Source organism: Aulostomus chinensis, chromosome 2 (genome assembly GCF_037954235.1).
Source record: "Aulostomus chinensis isolate RoL2024-O1b breed Wild chromosome 2, RoL_Achi_v1.0, whole genome shotgun sequence".
In the NCBI taxonomy this organism is placed as follows: domain Eukaryota; kingdom Metazoa; phylum Chordata; class Actinopteri; order Syngnathiformes; family Aulostomidae; genus Aulostomus; species Aulostomus chinensis.
In genome coordinates, this window is record NC_141321.1 from 22,578,395 (window position 1) to 22,592,643 (window position 14,249).

Below are 14,249 nucleotides of genomic sequence, written 5' to 3' on the forward strand. Positions count from 1 at the left end.
GGGACAGAACATTACTCACCACAGAAGTCTGCGGAATATTTGGCCACAACTTGTTCCTTCAACAACTTTATGATAGTGACATCTGAAAAGACTCACTAAGTACGCAAGTTGGTTCATCATCGTGGTTTCTAGATTCAAGTTGGCCTGAAATAAAAGCACTATTCAATCATTTCGAGAAATGCGCTGGAGTCGGCTCAAATTGGTGTGGCTTCATTATTGGCATTGTCAATTGATTACACCTCGGGCTATAATGAAATAACTAATTGAATGTGTCCTCTTGGAAACAGTTTGTTGAAAATGTACAAAATGCAAACAGCCGTGTCCTGACTTGCTCTGTGAGAGTGGCTTTTCATGAATTGGCTGAGTCTGTTCAACTTCCAAAAGTGCTGCAGGTACACAGGCTGCTGCAGTTATTACAAAAATCCAGTACACCGCTATGACGTTGATGAGGAATGGTAAGAGTCTGTAGTCTGTTGGCCCAGGAGGGGGTTAGATGTCATTTTAAAAAGACCCACACTTTAATTCTCTTTGAGAAGACATAACTTTACCAGCACACAAATCCTCAAAAAGTCCTCATATGTAGAATTTTTTCCTTGTATTTCCATCATATCTATTCACTAATGAGGAATGTAAGGAAAATAACACGTTCTCTTGTTACAATAATTATTTATTAAATTTAAAATATCTTTAGCACAGGTTAAAAATTAGACACTTCCATCTACCATGAGCGCCTTGGGATTTAATGTTCTAACATGGTTGAAAATAAACACTCTTAGAAATCAAAGACATTTTCTCCTGACTTCATCCATCACTATCTTAATAAAATGTCACATCAGAGTTGCTAGGGCAGAGGCAAATTTGGCATATAGGTAATCATTGCTTACACTGGACATAATTATAGAAATGAGAAAAAAAAAAAGTTTTCAAAATGTCCCTCCCTTGCAAATTGGATAATTTGGAACGAGTCAAAAAAATTACTTATCGTACCACCGTCATAGTTTATTGTGTAGTTTTGCATTCAGAAACAGATATATGCCATTTTAAAACAACGGCACACTTTAAAGCTGGTGATACTTCTTTTTGGTGAGGTAACTCAAACGGCTGCTCAGTGTATTCTGCTTTTAAGCTAAACTGTTTTACCATGACATTTTATTGGCTGTTTTAGACACTAAGGATATGTCAGTAATTATCAAGTGTTCGCATGTGGACGTGCAATTGCAATAATAATAAAAAGAAATTACAAAGAATATGGCAAGACTGGCATACATAACCTCATCTCCTTTTTCCCCAATCCAATTTTTGCACAAACCAGTGATTCATGGTCCGTTTTTGCCTCAGCCCTACCGTATGAAACATAAAATATAATGAGTAACATGAGCAGAGCACTGTAGTAAATGGCAGGCCAATGCATTAGTTATCAGTAAGAAAACATTAACAGCAAAGACATATATTTTCCAGTTTTGAAGTTGTTTACAAACCATATCTGTGTTCACAATTTATTAAGCTTTTTCTCCTTTGATTTTTTTTTTCTTTTTTCTTGGTCATTTCATGCCATATGAGAAGTCTGGATTACAAAAGTACCTGAACAAATTGCTTGTATATTAGCATGCATAGCTGTTTGGTATTTACATCCTATTTACAGACGTGAACTGAGACGAGAAGCATCTACAATACATTTCTTTCATGTGGTTCATTTACATTTCTAGAATGGGGAACAAAAAAGCAGCCTCATACCGATTTACAGAGTACGCAGGACATGCATGTGAAGTAAAATGTTTTCTTGACTCACTGTTGTTTTATTTCTTGTCATTGAGAAAAGGAATATGTCCATTCTGCATCCGACCAGTGCTACTCCATTGCATAACACAGATCTATTTTCTTCCTTTGTCTGTATTGCGCACTAGTGTCTGAACACAGGGAGCTTGGAAAGGTTAATTTATGATGTTAACCGTGCCGTGAAGGGAAAAGCAAATAGGAAAGAGCATGCACAGCACCAGAGAAGGACATTAAGCTGTGGCTATGTCCTCCCTCTTTTTCACTCTCTTTTTCTGTCTGTCCACTGACAACAGTAGGGCCCCCCCGATGTGTACAAAGACACAGAGTTATCACCATCCATCATTGCAGGCATACCAGAAAGATCTTTCACCAGTGACCAGGCTGTAAGCAGGACTGACACCTCAGTGTTTTTGTTGCCTCGTGTCATGCATAGCCACAGGAAAAGGCCCCTCTCAGCAGAACACATTTATAAGAAATCAAAACATCCATTGTAAATTACAAAATCAGTGAAACACAAGAAAGACACAGTAAAAGAAGATTATTTAACCTACAATATACAGTAGTGCTAGTAGAATAAATAACTGCAAAATATAATATTACATTGTATCTATATGCACATTGAATGGCTTACAGTATCGTAGCATCAATTTCTGTAGTAAGAATGGAAGACATGGATATATTCAGACTGCAGACAATGTTTGTAATCCAGGGGCTCGTAACCTCCTCGTGGAGTGCTGCAGTCATGAAAGATATTGCTCAGTAAGTATGAATAACATCAGAATCCCATTCTTAGCTCTTCCCACAACTACAGGTCCATTGTCCACCTCCAGCTCATTTACACTCCAGCTCTAATATAGGCAATCAGCTGCGCTATACCCTCACCGGAGCTCCATAAACACTTGATTTCACATAACTGCCTTTGATAAAGGAGGGAAGTGACTTCAGGAGCATGTTAATGTGCCTTCCCATGAAGCTTATCTCTGACTGGGGGTCATGGAGGCCAAGTGGCAAGGGACTGATCACCATTGCAATAAGACCCTAGAAGCTGTTAGTGCATCTTACGACCCCTCTGACAATATTGGAGCCAGCCAAGGCTTACCTTTGGATAATCAAACCCTTGATCCAGGCCCATGTGGGAAATAATGTGGACATTTACTACAGTACAATTGAAATGAGGGGCGAGCACAAATTAACCTCTGGTAACAGAGATGAGGCTCATTGTGATAGGAATCATAAATTTTTAATTGTCCACCAGCAGCGGTATTTTAATAGCATGTAAATACAAAATTATGAGCTGACCCACACGATTGAGGCATCAGGCTACGTTTTAAATAAAGTCCCAACAAAGAATTACAGACAATTTCCTAAGAAAATCATGAAAAACGTTTGTTTTTTTTCCCCCCGTGAACACACTGGACCACATAAGAATGTTTTTATCAGGTATATGTGATGATACAGTATAATTTAGTCGACTAAAGACGGGAGCTTTTGAAGGGAACACTTTGATAGCATATGGTTATCCCCTGCTGTCTCACACTGTCTGCTCTGTAGGGGGGCCAGAAGGGGTATGTGCAGAACTTTCTGGATGCTACAAACTTTTCACTTCTCTAAAACTGAGGGATTACACCCTGTTCACAGCAGGGAGAATGACATGCATCCTAGTAGCTCCTCTAAGCTACTTAAATCTCCATTTTACACCCTAAAAAAGACCCAAATGTCCAGCCAAAACATTACAATCACTTAGCTAGAGGAGTAACAATCGAATAATCTAACCTTCTGATTGCTTCGTGTACGTGAGCCTGAATAAGTGCAGCCAATCTTTGCTCAGTCCCTGTATGCCTGATCCAGCAAGCAGAAAGTCCATTCTCTGTTTTCCATGTATATTAGCTTCATCAATTGTTTTCAAAGCAGGCAAATTGGAATCTAGTTAAGCTGTTTTTCCTGTCGTTAATTTTCTCTCTCTTCTGGCTCAGGTGCAGGAGAGTAAATCAAGCTGTCAGAAACCAGACTGCACAGCTAAACGTTGCCGGCTGAAATGCCACCTGTCCACTGCTTCTGGCAATTTATTATTTCCTCATGTATTTATTTCTCCAGCAGGACCTCGGGTGTTTGCAAAACTCTTAGTCTGTTTACATTTGATACAATCATATATGACCATTGTAGAAATGTTTTGGCTATTTCAAAGCAACAGATGGCTGTTCAAAGACTGTGTTTACCTCCATTACTTAATCAGATGCTAAAGATCTGGTTTACAGCATTTATCAATGGTATTAGTCTCGGGTCAGCCTAGAGCGTTTATTCCAATTGAAGCATTTCAGTTAATCCGATCTTCTCTGTTCTTCCCCAAATCTTCTTGGACGTCCATCTCATCTCAGCGAGGGGTTTGATGGCGAACTGCTCACCCCGAGCAAGAGCTTATGTGCTGGCTGGAATGAGGTGGGAGGAAGGGCTTTAAAGGCTCTATTATTCATCCCTGTCATTAGCTATGTGACATAAGGAGGTCTGCTCTGTCTTCGCTGCTGTCTAGTCGTTAGATCAACCCTCATCTACTGTCTCTCTATCCAAATCTATGCCACCGTAGATGCCTCAGCTCAATCAAGGCTCTATTTTATCAAAATAACTAAACTACTAAGCATTTTTGCAGTGAGATGTACACAGAGTATGTTGAGCTCATACCTGTGAATCATTTATTCAAGAGTCTTGGCTCCTCCCGGGGGTCAGGATTAGAGCAGAGCAGGCGCCACGCGTTGCTTTACTGTAATCCCTTCACCTTTGACCCCACTCCCACTACCACCGTGTCTGGCTTGAGGTCACCGTTTATCATGACACACAACCAGACACAGACATATTGTGTGTGTATGATGCAAAGGATATGAGCTTTTTTTTTTCTGTTACTGGGCTATTTGAAGACTTTTTTAAGCTTTATGATGAGTGAGAAACATTACATGTTTCATAATTTTGATATTTTCAGCATTTTTTTTTCCTTAATTCTAGCTAATAAAGAAATGAAATGGTGACTAGAAAGATGGGCCAGTAGTTGTTTCCTGAAGAGATTTAGCTACAAGTGTGTTATTTTGACTGGGTTGTCCTTTTCTACAGGTTTTGGCTCGTACTGTCATTGCCAGATCTGCCATCTGTATATATCGTCTCTCTTCCAGATTGTTTTTTATCCCACGTGCTCTGTCTCTGTGTTGACTTTGTCCCCAAGGTGAAGCTGCTTCAGCTAGCCAGTGGAGACACTTACAGGGTTAAGACTTACAGTATTAACTTGAGAGAATTAGCTAGATGATAATCAAATATAGGCCAGATTATTTAGGTACATTTGCATGTAGGATCTCATAGAAATGTGTGAAATGACCATGTGCTGTGATTTAGGCAGTGAAAGTCAATCAGAATTCTTTTTTGGCAGTCACACAATAAATTCCCCGGTTGAACGTCACAAGACAGTCTGTGTGAGGGGTCACGTTAGGTTCACATCAAATTATTTTGATGGTTGTCGTATCAGGCAAACGCCGTAATTGATGCCATATTTACACAACTTGTTGAAGTTTGTTAGGACAAACTATGTGAGACAAAGATCTGGGTACGTCCTCCATGAAAGGATCCTAATTGACTTTCTATTGGTATTGTTTTTGTGGTACTGTGATGGAATTTTAACAAGTCGTTGCACAACAATGGAATGTGTTTAGAGGCTTTGGTCATTTCACGAATTTCAGTGAGAGCAGGTTGGAATGAGACTCACAAGCGCAGTTGTTTAAGCATGGTCAAGTGCAGATTAGAAGCTATACAGTTTGCAGATTCCTCTATTAACTATAAAAATGCTTTCACACTCAGCACACAAGTGGATGGACTGTTTTGCTTTCAGGTTATTTCAATGCAAAACAACAGAAGTGAGTTATTAGAGTGGAAAAATGGTAAAGAAAAGGAGCAACTAAGTGTCTAAGAAAGAGATGGGTGAATGGGGGAAGGCAGGCTGTGGGGCCCTGTAGGAGGGAGGTAGAGGAGAGAAGCAGGGGACAGGGCCCAATATGGGGTAACTCTCAATCTATAGTGCTCTATAGCCTTGGAATCCCTGTCCCCCTCCTCCCACGCACGCGCACACACACGTACAACCACACACACACACACACACACACACACACACACACATATCCATCTCGTTAATAAACCTACAGCATGGCCAACTGGGTAATATATCTTTGACCTGTGATTACACTAACAGCTTATTGTTTGCACACTGAACAATCCCATTATGTTGACGATATGTTTACATACAGCCTTGCTGTTTAGATTAGCATGATGTGTATGTGTGTGCGTGCGCACATATGTGTGTGTGTCACTGAGGGAGGACAAGGATTTGCCGTGTGTGTGTGTCAGTATTCTCGATATGAAGGTGTACATCAATGCATGTTTATGTTCATGTCCTGATCCTGGTCAGGGTCACTGCCAGATGAAAGCACACATGCTGTCTGTTTGTCAGAGGAAACTAGCAAGCCTGTAATGCTGCAGCCAAGTTCAAAAGCATAGAAAAATGAATCGTCTCACACAACATTGGTAGCTTCGCAGAAACAGGAGTCTTCTTAACAATTTCATTTTGAGACTCAGAGAAAATCAGCATGGGCTCATTAAGATTTCTCATGACAAATGACATATTTTCAGTGACGTTCTAATCCTTGCATTTAAATTCTCTAATCACTGTTATGTTCTGTTTTCAAGTTAGTTTACTTATAAACTGGCTGCTGTGGGTAAATCTGTAACCACTTATGTTATGCTAAAGTGGCTAGTTTTTCCAGTAGAGGATGTAGTACGCACAAAATTTGGAACCGATCTTTAGTCAAAAGGTAAATAACACCTAATTTAAAGAAAATAAAGAGTACAAAGGGTGCAGCTGTAGTGGACAGACAGAGTCTTCGGGCTAGCAGGGTAACAGGTATTTAACCACAGGGCTGAACATCTGGTTGAGCCGAGGGCCATGCTCATTAGCACAACGTTAACGTCAGACAGGACATGAGGTCATGACAGCCCAGAGAGCTGCCTAACAGTCTGACAGTTTGAGGTCAAGGGGGTTTTGATCTCTCCAAGGTGGCTGACGGTCAGAAAAGTATATTTTATGGATGGTGGTTAGACTTTCAATTTTGGATCTCTGCTTTCTTCTGCTCTGCTCTTGGACTTCTCTGGCAGCATGTAGACTCATTGAGATGTGCAAATCCCTTTGACGTCGGATGAATAGACAGCTGCTGGCAGGATGCCCCGTGCCACTTTGTGCGCTGCCATTTAATTGGAGCGCCCCAGTTTGCTTTCCCTCTTCTCTTTTCCTAACCAGGCTTACTGCGGCCAGGCTCTGTCTGACATCAAAGGTGAGGTTATGTGTCCCTTCAAAGAGTTTATGACCTCTGTGCTCTCTACTGCAGCATATTTAGCTGAAGAGGACCCTTCAGAAAAGGAACAGGTGAGGTAAAACTATTTCAGTCATGTTTCTAAGATGTAAAAGGTGACAAAGAGCTTGCAATCTAGAGACTACCTGCACATCCTCGTCTATGAGTAATGGTCACGTTCCATCTACAACTCAACATGCAAAGTACACCATCTGCGACTATACATATTGGATATACTGTACATATATACAGCAACATATCTGAGTGGCGTTGTGTATGATGGCTCTGTATGCATGCGCTAGTTTGTGTGACTGTGTTTGTGTCAAACAAGTGTTTTTGTTTTCCCCGGTGTTGCGTCCCTTAAAAGCAATCAGCGCTGAGCAACACTCCTCCCGATGACATGCAGCAGGGCAGTGGGCTGTGGGGACGGCAGAGGTGTCACTGAAAAGTTGTGGGATCCTTGACGTACAGCTCACACTGAGAGGTAGAGGATGCATGAAGGTGGAGGTGAGGCGTTCAACAAGCAAGTGTTTTCCCTGTTGTCCATGCAAAGGTTTTCTGTCTTCACCACCGAGGGGTTAACCTTTGAGGTTGTCTGTTCACTGGCTTGGCGTATTATCGGTCAGTCCATTTGGTTCTCTTAATAGTCCATAGAAGACGGAGGTCAAGAAGTCCTCATGTCTACATCGCAATCAATGAGGTGTTCTTTTTCCCACGTGTTGGCTTGGGATCAGAGCACCACATCCAACCATGCAAAGAGAAAAGTAGCCCTCCCAGGCTGACTGCAGGTCTGTTACAGCAGCTACAAACCCTCTGGTGAGAGGAGGACAGTTACTTCAGTGGGAAATGATGGGTAAAAATGAGAGTAATAATAGTATAAAATGAAATGTCAACATTTAACAAGAATTAAAACAAAAGAATCTAATTTGAGTTGCCTTTTCCTTTTCAGTTTGACCATATTAACTGCTTGGGGGGGGGGGGGGGTTACCACATGAACTGCTGTCTTATAATCATTGTAAGGTAGTAAACAAGTAAATAACAACTTTACTTATCACAGTCTATTGAAATATATAGGAGAAATATCCAGATACTCATGACCGTATCAGAAAACCAGTATTTCTTACTTTTTAAAAAAGGGCATCTGTAATATCCACTTATTGAGATTTGCGATGTACATGAGGTGGTAATGATATGTTATACTCCGTTCCATGCTGTTGTCTTTGATCATCTCTATTTACATGTACTAGAGTGGATATTAGAGAGGAAGACTAGGCTGTTATGTAAAGAGAATAACAATAACAGCAAGAACAGTTTGTACATTTCAAATGAGTCATCAAGAAATGATACCAGAAATGATAATTACATGGTGTGTGAGGAGGTACTGTGAAGAAGACTGGCTTGATGTGGAAAATAGTGAACCATGAATACTCTATCCACAGTTTATGAGATGTTGAGGATGACTTGGTATGTGTCTTACTTTAGGAATAACAATAAGGTTTTATTATGGTCTATTTACAGAAGCATGCATCAATGCTGAAGAGAAAATAGTTCTCCCGATGTGTTTATCTGGTGGTGTGTATGTCTGGCATTGTCAACCATCTCACGATTATGAGTCTGTCTGTTTTTTTTTTTCCTCTTTTTTTGTGTTTCCTAGAAAAAGGCTGGAGGTAAAATATCAGGGCGGGAAACGGGAGTAGGAAGAGGCTTTAAAGAATTTCACTGTGGGGATTTTGAGGGATTTCAGCAGGTCTTGTCTTCTGTTCTTCAGTGAAGTCATTTTTGAATGTTGTGCTTTGAAGGCGTCTTCGTGCGATTGGTCAGCCACTCTGATGTCATCACTGCTCAGTTGTTAGGTTATCTGCTAATAGAAAGAGAAAGGGGTGGGGAGTAGGACAAGAAAAAAAAGTCATTCAAAGGAAGTTCAGACAGTCTCACACACTTTGGTGTATGCATGCGTGCAGGCTATAACGTGTGAGGTCCACATCATGAGCCGTATGAACTCTTGTCTAAACTCTCTCTCTCTGTTCAGGGTTCATGGTGACCCACAGTGAGTCAGTCACAGTTTTTCTGGGGGTGGGGAGGGTTCTGCTGTCACTGATGCCAGAGTAGAAACAAAGGCAGAGTGACCACCCTGTGAGTGTACATGGAAAGCCCACTTGGCTGAGATTCAGAGTGACAGTGGCGTCAGCATGGGGGGTGACTCTTTAATCAGCTTCAATTAAGGCCAAAGAGAGACAAGCACATTCACGAACAGTGGCGAGTCTCCACTCTGTCTCTATACCTTTACGTTATTCAATCTGGCCTTGTTATATTTCATTAACAACACAAAAATACTGCTCCTTTGGGCTGTTAATAAAAAAAAAAGAAACAAACAAAAAACTTAAATTTTGATGAGACCCCAAGAGCAGCTTGTGTACTTAGTATGGATGATTCATACAACCAGAAGGAGAACTTTGTAGGTGGGCCATTAGCCACACAGGCTACAGTGGAATCCAGCTTCTATCTACCAGAGATCCAATTACATGACCCCACTGTTAAGGTGCCTGCCCTGCATGCATTATAAATCATCATAAACAAAGGGAGTATTGACATTACATTGCATGCTAGCAAAGCTCCACTCACACTTGTTAAATCCAAAGTTATTATCTTGATAGAATAAATTTAGTCGTTTAGGGCGGTGAGGTATTTATATTCACCATAGATATTTGATATATATATTGACCGTCTACTCAACACAGATAGGCTGTTAATTGTGCCAATAAACAAATATTTTCACTTAAAATTATTGCATTGTTACTACACATGATTTCCAGCATGATTTGTGGTCTCAGCATGCACACACACGCAGTCGCCCCTCATTCATAAAACGTTTCATCCCTTTTTGCACCAATCATGACGAGCTTTACATCTCTGTGTTGTCCACATTCGGCACAGCAGTGAGCCATGTTCTCAAGCTAATATCCTCACTACTGAGATCACAGCCATTGCCCCAGGGCATGCTACATCCACTCTCTGAAAACAGCAGCAGTCACGACTCTAGCCCTTCAAGACTGAATGTGGTCCCAGGGTGTGTGATAACAGAGTATGTGATGGGAATGCAGGGCCATTTGGACCTGCAAAGCCAGGTGTTAGCACTTCAGTTCACTGCCTCATCAATAATTGACAGAGGCAAACCAATCAGAACAATTTGCTCCCCACAGCGAAGTGCTAGAGCAGCCTAACACCGGTGAATCATTAATGAGGCAATTATCTGAAATGGTTAGACGGTTAGCCCTCACTGGCAGCGCTCCCGTGACGCTACTGCGGCGGGTCTCCTTATACAGGAGCTGCACGTGATGGAGTGATATACGGCAGTCCAACACAAGCTGGAAATGAAGAATGGACTCGCACATCACAGCGCAAAGACAGAGCCCAGCCTCCGAGAGACTGGAGTGCAAGTCGTGTCAGTGATGCCAGCTCTCCATCTGTTGACCACAGCTCCGAGTGCCAATAATGGGAACAAACCCAATTGGCTATTACCATGGGAGATTGACCTTTATTGGTTGTTACCATTGCACAGACCAACAGAAGCCGTCTCCCGGGTGATTCAAGTGTGGGAGAGCCTTTATGGACATGGATAAAATCGACCTCAGTGACATCACTCAAACATGGGGGAAGCAACAACAACAATAACAGCAAAGATGGAGTTTGCCTTTGAAGAGCAGAGATCCCGGATTGTTGTTTGAGAGGAAAATCAAAGCCCCAAGGGAGCTGCTCACAAAGCCTCATCGATTGGCCATATTGGAACCATTTCATAGTTTATCGATGCTCCTCTGCCTGCTTTCTCAGCCCAGGTCCAGTACAGGCTCAATTAAACCAGCAACCTTGATCTTACATACTGCATAGATTATTCCCAAACACACACTCTTGCATTCTTATCTAAAGTAAATACTCTATACTCTTCATTTTTCAAGGCCAAATGAGAGAGTGAAAATATTATTTGTGCTGTTCATACATTTACAGCTCTTTACATAGGATGCTTGTAATCATCCTAATGCATTCTCTGTTTCAATATATCTTTGTGACAGAAGGATTTGGAAAGGGAGGGAGAGAAGCGATGAGACGGGGAGGTAGAGGAGGGGGAGGAAAACCTCGAGGGTTTATTGCCACTGTAGAACTGTACGGTAGGCAATCGTGAGCAAAGGAGGGTCAAGAGTAAACTGTTCCTTGTTGTGATTGGGAGGTTACTACAGGAAATCAGCAGCCTTATTTTGTTTTCTACCAAATTTGGAAACGACAGACATGAGGAATGATCAGACTGCAATGCCAGGAGTTTGCTGCCTTCATAAATGTGAAAGGAAAACAAAGCCAGATGAATGTGTGTCTGTTTGTTTTTTACTGTTTTTGGTCAAAGCAAATTTAACCAAAAGACTTAGCCAGCGAGCAAAGTATACTTTATAGAAGTAGTGTAGAGTATGTGTGATGAACAGTGAAAACTATTATATGAGCCAAGATAAGTTTTAATATCAAAAACCGTAGGAACAGGTTAACCCAAAACAAACTAACAATCACAACACACACACACACACACACACACACACACACACACACACACACACACACACACACACACAGAGAATTCAGTGTTTTGGTTTTTTTTGAACAATCATGTTGAGACAGCAGACTTTGTGTTCCCAAGTGTTGGCCACCATTGCAAAATTCCAATCAGCCTTGGTTCTTAGGTGAGATGGAGGGACAGTCTGATCCTGGTTGCTGGACCTTCGTGTCCTACTGGTGGTGTGTGACTGGAGGAGGTCAGAGACGTCATCCGGTGCTGGTCCATGCAGGCCTCTATGTCATTACAAGGACTTTAAAATCAGTCCTACAACAGATGGGAATGTAATGAACTTCAAATTGCGGTGATGTGAGTTTTTCTGCTGGACCTGGTTAAAAGCCTTGCAGCAACATTATGCACCAGTTGCAGACAGTTTACAGTTGACTTACTTACTGAAACAGGTGGCGTTGAAGATATTTTTATTATTAATATATTGTGAAATATAATGCAGCACTGGATAGAAAATAGTTGCTGATATATTGTATTGCTTAAAATTTGGTTTCAGACCCGGGTTACATTACATCAGCCTTAACCCTATGGATAACAGTTTTCACGATTCTCAAACCACCTGTTAAAAATGGCATTTGTAAAAATGGAAAGCGAGAGCTACACATGCAGTGACTGTTTCATTTGACGAGGCCTGGTTAGTGCATCTGATATGTCAAAGTGAGCAATTGTACTCAAATAGACTTTAAGTTACACTGAACTTGAAAAAGCGCCGAACACAAACAGATCACCTAAAGGCCTCTCTGTGTTAAATATGACTTTTATTAAAGACGACGGGGGAGGGGGGGGGGGTGAACAAGTGTAACTGGAAAAGTTCAATGCTGTCATATTTAAAAGCTAAAGACATGTCACTGAACTCTACGTCGTGCCTTTTAGTCAAGATGACCTCATTGATGATAAATGTTTCTTTTTGTCTGTGTGTGTCCTGTTAGGAATGACTTCTGAAAAACCCAGTACAAGTAATTGATTAGAAGTTGGGTCAGCCTGTATTGCTGATATTGACACTTGTGCAGATGTTGTGGACAGCTAGTCTCTGTTTAATGATCGTGATCCACTTTTATAGCCCTCACAGGATACCATCAGGAAAACAGGATATTTGCAGTATGACTTGAGAGAGTCATAACCCTGGCACCTATGTGTTTTGAGATTAACATGTAATTAAAATAGTAAATCAATATTTATTAAACAGTAGTGCAAAGTGTAATCAGGTCATAACAGTGAGTCAATAGGAACATCCCTCCACAACACTTTGATTGCAGTGATTTTACTATGATGTATGTCAATTCATAATTACCAAACAAAGACACACTCATAAATCAACTATAGAAACCTCACCTACAAAAGACCCCCCTTCCTTTTTCAAACCGCACTTTTTGAACGAGGAGTCTTTACTTGTTCATTTACTCACCACAGCTTCCCCACACTTGTACTTTAAAGGCTTTATTGTTTACAGTAGCTACGACTCCTGAATACACCTCCTGCCTCTCGCGCTACTGAGAGGAAAACGCTGTCCATACTTTCCAGCATCTACTGGAAAATGAAAAAGAGAAGATGTTAAGAGCTTAATGGTCTCCTCCGTTTATTGTTTAAAAATTGCTTGACATATAAATGGCTGAAGCAAACATTGGTTGGCCTCAATTATGCATTGAAAATAAAGTTATGAGCTAGTGGCTGAATTATTGATGCTGGCACCAGGAACAAGAACATGTTGGCAATGTGTCACTGCCTTTTTGCTGATGCTTCATCTTGTATTGACAATTTTTCATCTAAAAAGCCTGTGAAGTCTTGATCTGTGAAAGATGGAAAACACACAATGAATATTGGAAATCTAATACAATATTACTGGAAGAAGAAAACAGATAGAATAGAGTCAGATAATATAATGGAAAAATAAAAAGGGAAAATGTTGTTTCAACAAATGACTTAAATACCACTTGGTGTTAGAACAAAGTAAACTGCAAGAAATGTTACATTCTCTGTTTTTACATAACACGCAGGATTTATTCTTTCCTTATTTCACGCTATGTGTAGATTATTTAATTTAATGTCAATAAGCACATGCACTGAATAAATGGCCGTGTGTGTATATTTATGTGTGTATCTTTGTATATTTGTGTGTGTGTATATGTGTATATATATATATATATATATATATATATATATATATATATATATATATATATATATATATATATATATATATATATATATATATATATATATATATATATATATATATATATATGAAATGGAGCGCGAAAGCAGAAAGAGTTTCTCAGTCATGGGACTTTCCTGTACAGCTGACATACTTCCTGAGATGCAAATGCTTGTGGTTCATCTGTTGATAGGCTGTCTCTATCCTATTTGTCTTTCTGACTCTGTTTCAGTCAACCATGGTCTCTCACACACACACACACACACACACACACACACACACACACACACACAGGCTTATACACACATGCTAGTAAGTATCCGCATGTCAAGGAAAAAAAATT

General features: G+C 40.5%; 1 protein-coding gene across 2 annotated transcripts in view; it reads right to left on the bottom strand.

Moving 5' to 3' along the window:
* Positions 1 to 696: 696 nt before the first annotated feature.
* The window catches only part of mafa (MAF bZIP transcription factor a), a 76,678-nt gene continuing 63,125 nt past the window's right edge, over positions 697 to 14,249 (bottom strand). Inside the window, exon 3 of one of the 2 annotated variants that reach the window (XM_086185345.1) lies at positions 697 to 9,009. The gene's annotated coding sequence lies outside the window, so the exon portion shown is untranslated. Of the gene's footprint in view, positions 9,013 to 14,249 lie in introns of both variants that reach the window. The other variant, XM_086185335.1, reaches the window with a different exon arrangement.